Source organism: Plodia interpunctella, chromosome 13 (genome assembly GCF_027563975.2).
Source record: "Plodia interpunctella isolate USDA-ARS_2022_Savannah chromosome 13, ilPloInte3.2, whole genome shotgun sequence".
Classification (NCBI taxonomy): Eukaryota; Metazoa; Arthropoda; class Insecta; order Lepidoptera; family Pyralidae; genus Plodia; species Plodia interpunctella.
In genome coordinates, this window is record NC_071306.1 from 4,841,663 (window position 1) to 4,856,978 (window position 15,316).

At 32.2% G+C, this 15,316-nt stretch overlaps 1 protein-coding gene across 1 annotated transcript in view; it reads right to left on the reverse strand.

Annotated features, from left to right (window-relative positions):
* Positions 1-14,126, reverse strand: part of chas (chascon) — an 80,657-nt gene extending 66,531 nt beyond the window's left edge. Inside the window, exon 1 of the mRNA XM_053753327.2 lies at positions 13,901-14,126. The gene's annotated coding sequence lies outside the window, so the exon portion shown is untranslated. The remainder of the gene's footprint in view (positions 1-13,900) is intronic.
* Positions 14,127-15,316: the final 1,190 nt, after the last annotated feature.

Genomic DNA, 15,316 nt, shown 5'->3' on the forward strand with positions numbered 1-15,316 from the left:
GTCTTCATTTTTTAGGATGTCCCAAGAAGAAAGGAGAATGATTTCAAACAGCTGTCGTAGAACTATTAAAATAAAATAAAAACCATTGCCCGATTACGTACATTTGCGTATTTAAATTACCACAACCTTATAGAGCATGAAACCGTAACATATTTATAAGACATTAAATATAATCACAACATTCCTAGATTTATTTATTACTTGCATTAAAATAACATAAAAGATTATATTTTTACTCAAACGCTCTAGCTTGGAATCGACTTGCGTGTAAACTCAAATTCATATCAAATTATGAAGGAAGTTGTAAGTTACAAGCTATTTGAGTAAACGAGTCAGCATGAACACAAGTTTGTGATCGTTTAATTAGCATATCTAAGAAATCCTAATATTAAAAAAATCACTAAACTAGCTAAAAGTGACACAGCTACGGTACATTTTAGAGATAAAACATGTATGTTTACAACTAATAAATAAACATAAAAACATAAAACACGATATAAAAGCCAAATTGGTTAATAATTCGGCATTACCAATAAGATTCTTTAACAAATCACTTGTTTTAAAATTTAATTTAATTTTGATAGAGGCTGTATACATTTGAACCTTCAAAGTTGAAAATGATAGTTGCACAACCAACAACACATATTTTTATTTTGATATGCATACGGAGGTTGAACTTTGTACTATGTAAAACATTTAAATATAACAAAATTAGCATGCGCACACAGTTACAAACTTCATTCCATCGTGGGTAAAAATACACTTAGAGCAAGTAAACACATCGACATCAGCCTTCCTGCCCTACAAGACCTCGCCGCGGTGACTCAGAGCGACCTCACGCCTAGTAAGGAAACCTGCCGAATGCTACACTTTCTTCTGATCCATGGCGCCGCTGCTTGGTCATAGAGCCAACAATATACAGATAACAGCTGTAAAAAATAAGTGAAATATTTTTGGATTGTATTGAATATATTTTTTAAGGATATTCGGAAATTCTATCCCTAATGGGGTGAAATAGAGGTTGTATATTTGAAGTGAGATACGTGAAATTTTAGATTTAAATTTTGGATTAGTAAAAAATAATAGCATTACTTATTTGGATTTTGAAAATTGCAACTTTAAAGAGGTTAAACAGGGCTCGTGAGTATGTATGAAACTTTATAATTTTTGAAGTGAAAAAAATTTTTGTTAATAAAAAATGATAATCCAGTAATTGAATTGTGGGTAAAAAGTACCCGCAATATGATTTCGGAAGGTAGTTTTATGTGGGAAGTTTCTGGAACAATTAGAACAAAGCCAATAACAATCTCATTTATCATTAATTATTCAATTGTATTGCAAAATGTTTAAGTTATATTGGTTCAAACAAAACAATTATTTTTACCAAAAATAAATAAAACTCATGATTTGTTAACTAAACTGGCCCGAAATCTAAAGAATGCAATGTATTTGATTTTTTAAGTAGAGTTTAATAACAAAACGACGGGACGAAACAATGTTAATATACTTTTGAATACTTACATGTCAGTGCCAAAAAGTAAATCTCGGTATCTGTATCACACGACCTCTAATCATATCAATATTGAGGAAACAAAAAATAATCACGCGAGGAAACTTCACGACTTATAGACAAAATGAATGAAGTCAGCACTATAACTATTAAGCGCAATCAATTACACAGTTATCGTTTCGTAATAAGTATTCAAGTGTGTATCAGAAAGGTCCAGGCGTGTCCCTATTCCGACTGGTTCTCACAGATACATGCGTAGGAGTGCATGTTGCTTGCGAAACTACAACATCCTCACAGTAAATTTAATTGCACGATTCATAGAACTAATTAAGCGTGAAGGCTGTAACGTTAATTTGGAAGCAGTGAATATGGACGCTGATCAGTGTCAATTATTTTTGGAAGCTTGTGAACATACATACATACATATACCTAAAGCTAAGAAAAATATAAACTAAGTAGTATAATAAATATTGCAATTCTCCAAAAAATATACCAAAATCGAAATGCCCATAATGAAAATGCTTACATCTAAATAACATTTTAGAATAGATCATAAAAATGTCTCACTAAAAGAAGTAACAATATGCTAAAGATTTATTTGGAAGTGTGGGTGTATATCAATGACTATTTCAATGTCTCAAGCCACATATCAATAAAATATAATTGACTACCAAAAATAATCATTGGCAAGCGCGATCGATTTTCGAAATCTCACCAAACTCGTCGATATAAGATTCGAATCGATGAATAATTTATAAGGTTTGGACTGCACAATAGAGTTTCTGGAATTAATATTTATGACTCCCATATACAAATCGAGTTTTCGCAGGCTCTGTAAAAATATGCCCAGCCGCATTACACTCCGGGCTTCCAAAAAAAATCGTGTACAAACTGATTTCTTGCGTCGATTGTAAAATATTGCTTTAGGTCAAAATTTTTATACGATATTTGTTAGTGGACAATATTAGTGTCAATAATTTGAATTCTTTGTTAATTGAATATTGCGCCTTTAACCTCTATTGATAAATATTACATTCCACGATACATAAATCCAAGATAATTTAACGAACATTCACATAACGCAAACAATGCATGTCAGTCAAGACTTTAAAAAAACATTGATTTGTACGTGTCTGTGTAAAATTTGGCAATCACAGAATAATACAATCACAAGAGTGAATCAAGCGAGGTTTTGTATCAAAATATAAATGACAGGCAATTGATGTTACGATTCTATTCCCTATTGCTTGATGCCTGTGATTTCTATAATGAAAAAAAAAAACTTATTGCATTTAAACATACATGTACGATTTATTCACAAAATACAATGCACAAAATAATACCTTATAATTTTACATTAAAAATTCTTAATCTATTTTAAATAATCGGTTCTATTTTATTTTTTATTTTTTCAAATCTTTGAAATTGTATGTTTTTATGTAGAAATAATAAAATATATTTTCTGGTTTTATGTTCTATATACTTATCGTCTATTTCCGTAACTTTCTTACCCTATTAAATATTTGTTCGAATATTTAGTTTTTATGTCTATCTATAATTCCTCGGTGAAAAGGTAGGTACACCTCGCTGGGCAGTGAAGGGTCTGACATTTGGTCCCTTGGTTACATAAGGCTCGTGACTAGCTCATCCGCCTGTCATTATCCTGTCATCTACTGTGAACATTCCTCAACATTGCTTCACCACCCATCAAAATACAAGTGTTTGATTTATTCATTTAGATTTATCATGTGTGTCCGATGATGTACAAACTATAAGAGATATCTATGATGGTTTGTTTGATATGTGATATGTTAGATGAACTAATGGTACTTGCATGATTTGGTAAGTTCTTACTAAAATTATACAACATTTATAATGAAACATAATTTTTTATCATTTGTTTTCTTATAAATACTAGTTGTTGCCCGCAGCTCCAAACGCCATAGCCTTTTTGCCCTCAGGTCATTTATCTGTTCCTAATTAACTATGTCTCTTTCATATTTCAACAAAGTCCTGCGGTTTAGCCGTCAAAGTCTGACAGATTTACAAACAGAAAGACAGACAGCATTTATAATATTAGTATGTATATGTATGAAGGCAAATAATAAAAGATTACGTATCATTATAAGGATACGAAAGCCTATTCCTATTTCCAAGATTTGGGGACATCATTAGTAACCGTTTGATGTAAGATAATGTAGGGTTTTTATCAACCATCGAAGATGCAAGTTACGTAATTTGATTACGCAAACTTTTTGTCAAAGCGTCGTCGTGTTGACTCTATTAGCTGCACAAGTTTAGTTTCTGCCCAGGATAATGAGACCCCTGCCAGTGTTGACAGATCGCTTGATATCTGTGACGATAGAGATCATCTTACACTGTATATCTTACATCTATCATACGTGGGAACTTCTCAGCAAAATCATTATTTGAATAATATATAGGTTAGTAATAGTAATTTTATATATTTTTAATAGTACGGTTTTCCAAGTTTCAATATTTAATTCAAAGTCAAGTAGCAAAATGAATTTATAATATAATTACATTTAACATTTATTTTAAGATCACGCAGACTTTAAGGATAAATAATATTAAAGTTTCTGCATTAAAATCGCAATAGAAATCATCTTCAGCTATAAATTTAAAACAGTAATGATATAATCGTGGAATTTAATATTTTAAATAATGTAATAATCGTGCACGATATCACAACTTATTATTAATCAGTGCTTATCGAATTAAAACGTGTCTTATTTTATTTCATATTTTTCTTTATTCAATATGTTTGATTGAAAGTACTTATATTATCAAAATCTGTTAGGTGAATTGGTTAGTTTTTTGCATCTAAAATAAAAAATCGTGTAAATTACTGCCAAGTAATAATGAATCAACTTGTGACGTCAATCAATGTCTGGATAACAGTTTAAACAAAAAGAGACTGATGGCGAACTTCACGACTTTTATTGGGCAATTTTGTAAATGAGCCTAATTAGTCTTGGTGGCTTATTTATAATGTTCGGGTTTAGATACCGTTTGAATAATGCTTAAAATTCACACAACAGTGTCAATGGACAGAGTTTTGTGTCTCATTAATTCAAAATTTATTCAAATTCTATTGGAAGTGTAAAATTCAATTTATATTTATACCGTCTAATATATTCCGTGGACATATCTCAATTATTACATTTTTATATACATTTTCTTTTTTATCTCAATAACGACTTTTTAGATAAAACTTGTTCGGGTCTTGTCTTGAAATATGTATGAGAAATCGTGTTAATAATTATATAGAGATGCACCGATTATTTGTTTGGTACTGAATGCATCGAATTTAAACTCAACCTTTTTTGAGACCTAAAATATTTTCTTCTTTACCCCGTGAGTAACCTTCAAGTCTCATTATTATTCCTAATGCGGAGCAAATGTCAGACCTGTGGCCTTCGCGATTCCATGTAGCTGTGTGTTTCTCAAGACACCAGTTAGCAAGCGGTGGTGGCCTAGCGGTTAAACGCCTGCCTACGATCTGAAAGGTTAAAATCCTCCTCATGTCGCATGAGTTGGTAAACCAATTTACCAATATTAGTTTTCATTGGCCACCATATGCTTTCGTTGAAGGAAAACGTTGTGAAGGAACCAGCATACTGGTTGACGTTTAGTGTGCAGGCGATTACTCGTCACTAGATGGCGATGACGATGCGATGGCTACGTATATATATATCTGACACAAGTGTTAACAATAACACACTGGATAAGAAAGAAAGGCCACAGCCTCGACACTGAGTTGACGACGACACGGCCGCGACACGGCGACGTGACGGGAATAGCGCATGAGACATCAACAGATGTCGTTTATAAAGCATGTCGCGTATCTTTGGTGTGAATCTCAGGCAGACTGGCAACGACCATGAGTTTGTTCATTGACATTACCTGTACCCATATTTTTTTTTTTTCAAAAACTTGTGTACTTAAAAATAATGAAGCATCATTTAAATTATGTTTTAATTTACGGAATATATCTAACTGGTATGCAGCAGACGATATTTATATTTTTTGTATTAATCATGACAGGATTAATAAAAATAATATAAATATCGTAACTAAAATAATAATGATTGGCTACCACTTGACTACTAATGATTTTGTACTTAATAATTTTGTCTCAAAAGTGCAATTCTGTGCATGATTTTGTTTTGACATTAGACAATGAGACAAGACTTAAAGGTAGACAAATCAGGCGGTTTCGCTTGAGTAGTGGAGTAGCAAAAACAAAGACAAGGCCTTCTGCGGTCACCAGACGGCCGAAGGTCCTGGGATCCAATGCATTGGAACAACTGATTTATCATGTAACTAGCTTTTGCGGCTTCCCCCACGTGAATTACTGACTCTGCGAAAGCGAAACAGACGGAACATTTTTATAGAAACTTTCACGCAGTTAGGGCGTTGATTTTTGAAGAAAAAGAAGAGTTTGCCAAGCGAAAATCTCCAGGAATAAGAGGCACTGCAAGAAGAAGAATTAGCTTGGTCCCCATGTAGTGTTAGTTATATCCTTACAAAATAAAGACCTCTGCCGCGTTTGTCTGTCTGTTCCCAATAAACTCAAAAACATTGCACGGATTTTCATGCAGTTTCACCGATAGATGTGATTCCTGAGGATGGTTTTTTACTCGGGCGAAGCCGGGACAGGTCTCTAGTTTTTTGTATACGTTATATTTTCGTATTATGGGATGCCTTATCGTTAAACCACCACAAAACATACTATTTACATATTATTTATAAATAAAAAAAAAGTTACACCTCAAAACATATTGCAGCAATCAAGAGTAGGCTCAATAAATATCCGGCTAATAACACCGACTCGTTTTGAAATTCCTGCCCGAGCACAACAGCATCCATTAACTATGTTTGTCCAGCACTGCGATTATTCAAATGTCTTCGTTATTGTATTAACTAGTGTTAGCTGAGCCACTAGGATGCGGATAATGTATGTAAATACTGGATATTTCTAGTTTTGCAAGTTCTGATATTAATAACTTATGTTTTCATCAACTTTAATATTTTTTATTTACTTTTTGTATCACTATCAGATACAGAATTATTTTTTACTAAGATCAACTAAAATTAACTTCTAATATCCCGTAACTTATCCTCAATGTGTTACTTATTTTATAAAACCTCAAACCTCAATCAAAACATAACATTCCGAATGGAAATAAATCAACCATCAATACAAAGCCATACAAAACAATAAACCTGGCATACAGAGTGATAAAATATATACACGTTCTAAAAGCTACAGTTTAATTACAAATTAAAGAAAACATAGATCTGGAATTTACTTCATATACTTTCATATGCGTGGAATAAAACGAAATAATTAAGTAAATTGCAATACAATGTCTTTTTAGATCATCGAAAACCTTAACTCCCAAGTATATGTTGGTAAGAGTTAGTGGACGCGTACCTACAGAGGACAGAAAACATGTCAACTTTTTACCACTATACTATCTAAGGAGGATCAGATTTGTATAAGAACCTTAAAATAATGTATGAAACTGATTCGGTACCTAGTAACGGTATGTTTTAACCAATTTAGCTTCTGTATTAGCTCCTGTGTTTGAAACTCAACACAAACAAGCGCTAAAATCATTATTGAGTTGTACGCGGAAGTGTGTTTAAATTTAATTATTTTTATTTTTATTCGAGAGAGAAAGAGATCCATTCCAATTAGTGACTGTACGACATTGTGCTTATTTTATACTTTCATTATTCTATGGTTTATTGCCCTTTAAGTAGCAATCCGTGTTCTTAAGCAACGTAACAACACTAGTCACCTTGCTGCGGCCGAACAAGGAATGTGCTCTAATATCTGCCCTGGGCCACTTGCCGAGGGAGAAGTATATCGATGGATTTCAACACAGCGATAATTTCGTGCGAGATAACTCTTCCTCTGGCATGCTAAACTGCTGTCGTTATTACATTGCCAAGAGAATACCTGAAGCTACTTAGACTGCTAACCTAATCCTAAGTTATTAATAATTACGTTGAATATTTTTTGAAATTTCTTCAAATTCAATATATTCCATCTTAACATCAATTTACTTTATTTATCTACTGCCCATTTCCAGAGCGTAAGTGAAGAAGTAAAGCTCCATTGTAGCATTTTACTTCAATTTAAATGTTGCAAATATAATTTATATTGTTCTTTTCCGCAGGGGTAGCCTAAAGACTACGTATGAATGACCAATTGGTATGCTACATACGATTCAATAGGTATATCTAGTTTCGACTTCACTGATCAATTTTGTCATATCATACTTCAGAACTTTTGTCAACTCATCAGAACATTCCAAAGTTTTAAAACCATCGTTACTGCAATATCCACAGAATCTGAACAAACCAACCAAAATCAGCAAGTAAGTCATGCAGCTAACTACTTGCCAACGATGAGTCAAGATCGTATCGAACACAAAGCAAGAAGGCAACGAACTCGGAATAACGTTACGTAGCACCCACGACATATATCTAATGTTAGTAAGTTTAAATAAATTAAGTATAATGACTCTTTTTCAGAACTCTTAAAAATCAATCATCAACCATCGTCAATATGAATAAAATTCTTCCGCCACTGACAGACAATGCACTGCCGTAGAAAGATAAAATTTGGTGTGTAGATTCCTTGTGGTTCCTTGTAGGGAAACATTACAAAAGAATATTCCACGGGAATCCTAACTAATATTATAATTGCGAAAGTAAGTTTGTTTGTTTGTTACCTCTTCACGCCCTATCTACTCAACCAATCTTCTTGATATTTTGCATACGTACATATAGTTTGAAGTACGGAGAAGGACGTGGGGTACCTTTCATCCCAAAAAAATAGCTGCTGCCGTGGAAAATCACGCCGGCGAATTCGCGAACAAAAGCTAGTTGGAAATAAAATACAGATTTTCATCCATTCATTCAGATCAAATGAGATGACCGATTTAACTTATATTGTACAATCATAATGATCTATGTTTGTTAGTAGACAAAGGAACGGTATCTTCCGTTAATGCTTTAGCATATCTGTGTAAATAAATCTTAATAGATAGAGTCAACTACGACTAAGTTGTTGACCAATTGTGTGTTTGTAGTTTCGGTTAGATGAAAGTGGGGAAATGTTGGCACATCACCACATCTAGGTCCCGGTCAAGGTGTTATATTTTTGAATTACAATAAGGATATTTTTTCTATCTACACATACAACATGAACAGGATTTATAATATGTATGTAGTAACTTTTTAAAAGGATTAAGTGGACAAATTAGCAAATCCATACTAATATTATAATGTGAATATCTGTCTGTTCCGCTTTCACGGCTAAACCGCTGGATAGATCTTTATTAAATTTGTCATGAATATGGTTAAAGATCCGAATCCAAACATAGTCTACCTTTTTTTCAAATATAAATTAAAGTAAATTTTCTGAGAAATGATCGCTTATCTATCACGTGCGGATGTAAGTGACTCAAGTTTGTCCAACATTGACAAGTGTCTATGAGCTATGGTCATAAAATACAACATTTTCCTGTTAAGCAACAGTTGCAATAATTCTAAAAATATATAAGAAATTTTGACCCATGAAATTTTAATCATCATGTTAGCATTTTTGCGCCCTTGCTCAATGAGTTATATTATTATTATTTGTTTTGTATCAGTGAATTTTTTGTTTGTTACCTCTTCAAGCTTTATCTACTCAACCAATTTTTTTGAAATTTTCCATACATGTAGTTTGTAGTACAGATATGGGATACCTTTCATCCCGGAAAAATAACTGCTCCCGTGGAAAAAATGGCTAGTATTTTTACAAATTTTATGAAAGGAATATTACACTTTAAAAGAATTAGTCGGAATTAGCTTCCAAAATCATCATATTGATTCCCAGAATTAGTATAATTAACAGTACTTGAGCGTCGTATGATATCGTTTTTTGCTTTCCAGTGTGCAGCTCCACGTGACGTCCAAAAGCAAGACATTTAATTTCGACCACAGTTTTTGCTGCTATTGTTGATATCACATACGTGTAACCAAAAAATGTGCAAAAAATACGACACAAGTACTTTTGATACACTTTTCTAATTATATTTAATTTAAAGATATTTCTGAGATAGGTCTTCGAATTCCATTTTTCTTATTCATTTAAGTCACAAAAATTAGTTAGAGTAAACTTAAGAACATTATATATCTGAACTTGACTCATTCAAGATCAATGCTCCAATCACAATAGAAGTCACTCAAAATTATTTTCAGTAGACATAATAAAACAATACACTGGTCTAGTTAAATGCAGAAATTGTATGAATAGAAAAATAATATAACTGTCCTCGTTCAATAGTAAGTACTTTAGGTTAATCCTCCTCGTTCAATGCCTTGTATTATGCGTCTTTCATTTTATTTTAGTTTTTTTATATATTTTATTTAGAATACATACGGTCACTATCTATCTATTTTTCTAACATTTTCCTTCAATTGCCTTTGATATCGTAATGCATCTGATATTCCTTTTTATAACAGTATTGTTGATTAGACGAGTTTAATAAGTTAGTGATCCAGTAAACTCGCCCTATGTGAAATCTATCATGCGTAGGCGCACTGACAAACTCTGTCCGTCATTAAACTTCAATCTAATATAATAACGCCTCTACTCATGTTTTGTGTCCATTTTTTGTCAGCCAATATACAGACAGACAAATAATTACAATGTTGAGACGACTGTAAAAATACCTAAATGATCGTGAGTATAATGGTTGTAGATCTACTGACTGAACGCATACAATAATCAGAAAATAATGACTTGTTTAGAAGAGGTAATTGTGTAATTTCAATAATTGTGTGATGTAATGTTATTATATTCTTTTTATGAAACAATGTATCGATAATATTTGAAATAAATAAGGTAACATTATAAACTAATCGTTTTAAGTAACTAGTCTAGCGAACTGGTCATTTATGTACCTATGCATAAACGTACGGAAATAAAGAAAACTTCATTAAAATCAGTTGCGTGGTTTCATAGTAGAAACAGACTGACGAGAAAGGTAACTTTTTTATATTGAGTACGTATATCATATTTTATGAGTGTGAAATGTATATTTGAAATATACATTTCATACTCATAAAATATGAGTATGTAATACTAACAAATCTACTATACTTGTAAATACACTATCAGGATATTTTTGCGGATTTAGTAATAAGTAGGATGCATTAATTTTATTTGCAGTCGTAACCTTGAAGTTAGTTGTTTGGGAAACCTACAAATTATATTTCAATTCGCGTGCGTCAATAACCAAAGAAAAGTACATAAATTATAGGCAGTATCCTTCAATCGATCGTATTAGAAATCTGTTTCCTAATTATTTTTCAATTAGCGTGTGTCTTCCAGTTGTAATAAAAGAAAAACTTTTGCGATTGATGGTTCCTAAAGTTTGTAGGCCGACAGATCCGGTTGCGTCAATTTATTACGTGAATATTAACTAATGAGGAAAAGGTGGCACATAAAAAGAAATGCACACAAGCACACATATACAAGAGTTGTTATAATAAATATAGTAATTAGTGAGGTTTAATTATTACAATTTGTTCCCATGACTTACGACTCAGAAAGAAAACTAAAACAACTGAAACATTGAAAAAAAAAATGCAATAAACAAAAATTACACTTTCCTCGGTCGGTTCCTTGTAGAAATAGAAAAATCAAAGGTAGTTAGGTGGATGATTAGGAACATATTCTTTATATGTACCTACTACGAAAATTACGGCGATTTCTCTTGAAGTATGTAACAATTCACCCGATAAATAATATTCGGTATTAAAATATTATTTCTATTAAAACATAGACTCCTTTTCTATTGCAATATCCATACAGCAAACATAAAAGACTATACCGATCTCAAACACACCTGTATTATCAAATTGTAGTGTCACAACCACATGGGATTTCGTAACTGCCTATCGTGTTCAAGCTCATTCTCTGTGCAAGTATAATGAATGAGTGCCAGTGATAACATTATACATTTTACTATAGTATGTAATTGTTTCATATGTCTACGAATAATAGTATCCAGTAAACTTTAGCTGTTCCCACATATATCAAATTCATAGACTGTGCCGCACGGTTTTGTATCGTCCAATGCAAAAAATCTATTTAGCTTTAGATCCAAGATCTCCACATAGACCAAGCAAATTTTGTAAAGAGCGAATAAAGTATATTTGTTATTATTTTTTTATAGTGCGTCATAACATAGCTTTCTGATAACCCAACTCATCGTCTCTCCAAAAATAAAAAATCGGTCTATAAATGTTGTATATTTATCCGCTTTGTTATTCCGCACGCATATTGAATTAATTTTGCTAAAGAATTTTCCTTATTTATTCCTTGACACTTGAATGCCTACTTAACATTTTATAACGCGACGAGACTATGAGATAAGACATAATTTAGTAGCTTTGCAATAACTAATTGCAAGTTAATACTTAACCTCCATATTTTTTCATTTCCTGATCATCACAGTACATCATCATGTGTGAACATTGCATTATATAATAAGAATCCCATAGATATTGAAATAATATAGGTTGTTGAATATGTCAATTAGTGTTCTATGGATTTATCCTACTTTCAATGCAGAGAATATTTTCAGTGAAAATCCGTTTGTATAACATATAAAATATCGCATAAACGAGCGTTTTACCGTGACTTAACTCGCAGGAATGTCACTCACATAGTATTAAAACAGTAAATAAAGTTAATTATTAACAACAATATTACAATATAACAAATTAATACTTTATTAATCGACTAGTTTCGTCGCTATTTAGGACGACACCTACATACATGTATGAATGTTATAACATAGTCTTATTATGTATTTATGTGGGTAAGTTATGTCATTGCCAAGCATGCCATATCTTCACCGGAAAATCTATTTGGACATTTTGCGTCATTTGGACAAATAAGTAACGCCTAGTTATTGTTTCTTCTTTTTATAGTCTTTCATAGTCGTATTCCTCGTGGCTGAGGACGTTGCATTACGTGAAACACACACAATACATTTCTAAGTGGTTTACATTATTTATTTTACATACTAAATGATAAATATTGATATTTCTCCTTCATCGGATGCAAGTGGTTATTGATAAAAACTTCTATAGTCAGGTTAGTATACAAACATGTGGCACGAGAAGGATTCGAACCTGGGACTTTTCAGTTCACATTCGTGCGTCTTAACCATAGGACCACCATCGCTTCCTCACCGTTAATAGTTAACATGAATAAAATAAAATCTAGGTCAGATACATGATACGCCAAACACCTTACAAGAAATGTCAGTGCATATAAGTACTGCCCACTGCATGTTTATCGAAAACTCTTGAAATAATTCCACAAACGCTGAACGCTATTAGAACACAATAGCTATTGTTCTGTAACTTTTTATTGAATTGTCTAAAAATATACATTCCAGACCTCCGCTTCCGATTTTAATATAGGCTTCTTTAACTTGCTATATATTTAAGTACATACTTATCCTTACATATTATAAAACAAGTCCTCTGTCACGTCTGTCAATCTGTTCACGATAAACTTAAAAACTACACCACGGATTTTCATTCGGTTTTCACATATAGATAGTGTGATCCAAATATGCTATGCATTGAAACCACGTGATGGGGTAAATTTCAGGTAAAGTTTTCAGAGGAAACAATAATATAAACAAATGGTTCGGAATTTTGGAAATCACCAATATGTATTGTAATCATAGCATACATTTGTTCCAGTTACCCTTCACTGGTGTAATTGTGATGTTAATCAGACATTACTATTCTGCTGAAACCGTGTAAGTAATCGCATGCGCATCCACATGTTTGGTTTGCTTCGCGTGTAGCGACATCTTGCGTAAACAGATAATGAAATATTGAAAGTATTGAAAAAAATGGTGATATGTTTGAAAAATATTTTATGATGTATTATTTCTATGTAAATTCAATAATTTAGGTAAATTCAGTACGAATAATAACCAAAGAAACCAAAAATATTTAAAAAAATGTTTATAGTTATCTAATGCCTTAACCCGTCTAGTGGATATTATTTTGAAAAATGTAGATGTACCCAAAAATATATTACTCATTATATTTTTAGGTATAAAAATAAACGACCAATCACGAATTTTAAAAGAATAATCAATACAATACCTAAATACTCGTCTCACCAGTCTCATATTGTAATACAACATAAACAACGTTCAAAATATTTGTATTTTGCATTACTAATTGGCTGCTGAACCTCGGTTTAAAAAATTTATTTTATATTCTATGTAAATACTTTAATGTAATATTATTGATTCTCATAATTACCTTTATGTAAATTGTACTCGCCAACCGGCGAAACTCAAACACTTGTTAAACTGTCACAATAACACGATACTCAACAACAATATCAATTTATGTAACAACACAAAAACTAAGACACTTTTCTTAATATTTTCGTACACTTTTCATTCAGAAAAGCGCGTAAAATGAATCGATGGTGTTTCGTTTAAGGTCGATCGGGCGCGCGCGCCGTCGACAGAGATAGCTATGACATAGTACGGAAACATAGCCTCGCGCGGTGGTGGGGAGCAAGGACCAAAAACTTGCGTGGACGCAGCCTTTTGTGGATACATGTTTTATGCCACATGTTTAATCATCACGATTTAATCTTGTTTACTATGACAATGGGTTATCAACATGTTGATCAACACAGTAACTCGGAATTTGCTTTGTCCTGATATTTAATCCAAATCGTGCATCGATTTATTGACTTCCTAACATCACGTAATTTTACATGCATCTTAATAGTAATACTTTTACTTCTTTAACAATGAAAGTACTGTAATAACACAAATTTAACTAACATTTAAAATTTCACAGTATATCGTTAAGTTTACGTGGAAAATAAATATTTATACTATAAACGATTTATTTTTATATTCATACCTAACATTCTCGGTACCAAAGTAACTTCGGATTACACATATTACGAAAGGAGTAGAAAGATACACCAGACCCTAATTAAACCACTCCCTATAAAAATTTCGATATCACCAAACACTTCAAAATACGCAACTAAATTTCATAACGTATCCACATACCAAAGATACACGACACAGTATTTACTTGAAGTGTGACAAAGCAACTATTTGTGATTGTCATTTTTATTAATAGGTAATGTAGATTTAAGCTACTGACAACCATTCATCGATGCCTTCGCTGGCGTAGTGCCTATCATTTTTACATATTTACAAAGGTTTAAACTGTGTTCAAAATACTTTTAAGAGAGATAAAGACAATGTAACCAACCAAAAACTCCAAAGAAGTCCACAAAATTGTCTGTCTAAAACGCTTGGGGTAACGATATCTGGTTTCGCTGGATTGGCTGAACAGGTTTGTGGCTTTTAACGTTATTTGTCAATCGTTTTATGAAGTCATCTTGATAAATCTTGCTCTCCAGTTTATCGATTAAAACATACTCGGCAAAGTAAACAGTGAATCATCGATATGAATAGAGGTAAGCTACCTCCGTTCTTATAATGACTAAGAATGTGACATTGTCTAACGTTTACGGGTCGTTATTTTTGCTATTTATTTCCTGTGGTAGATTTTAACTTCCTTTCAAAGTGTTAATTAAAATGGAAAATTTAAATAAAATCTTACTTGTTATCATAAATATTTTGCTCATCTTATATATGTCACTGCTGTATAATTACACTTAAAGTAAACATAATCACATTT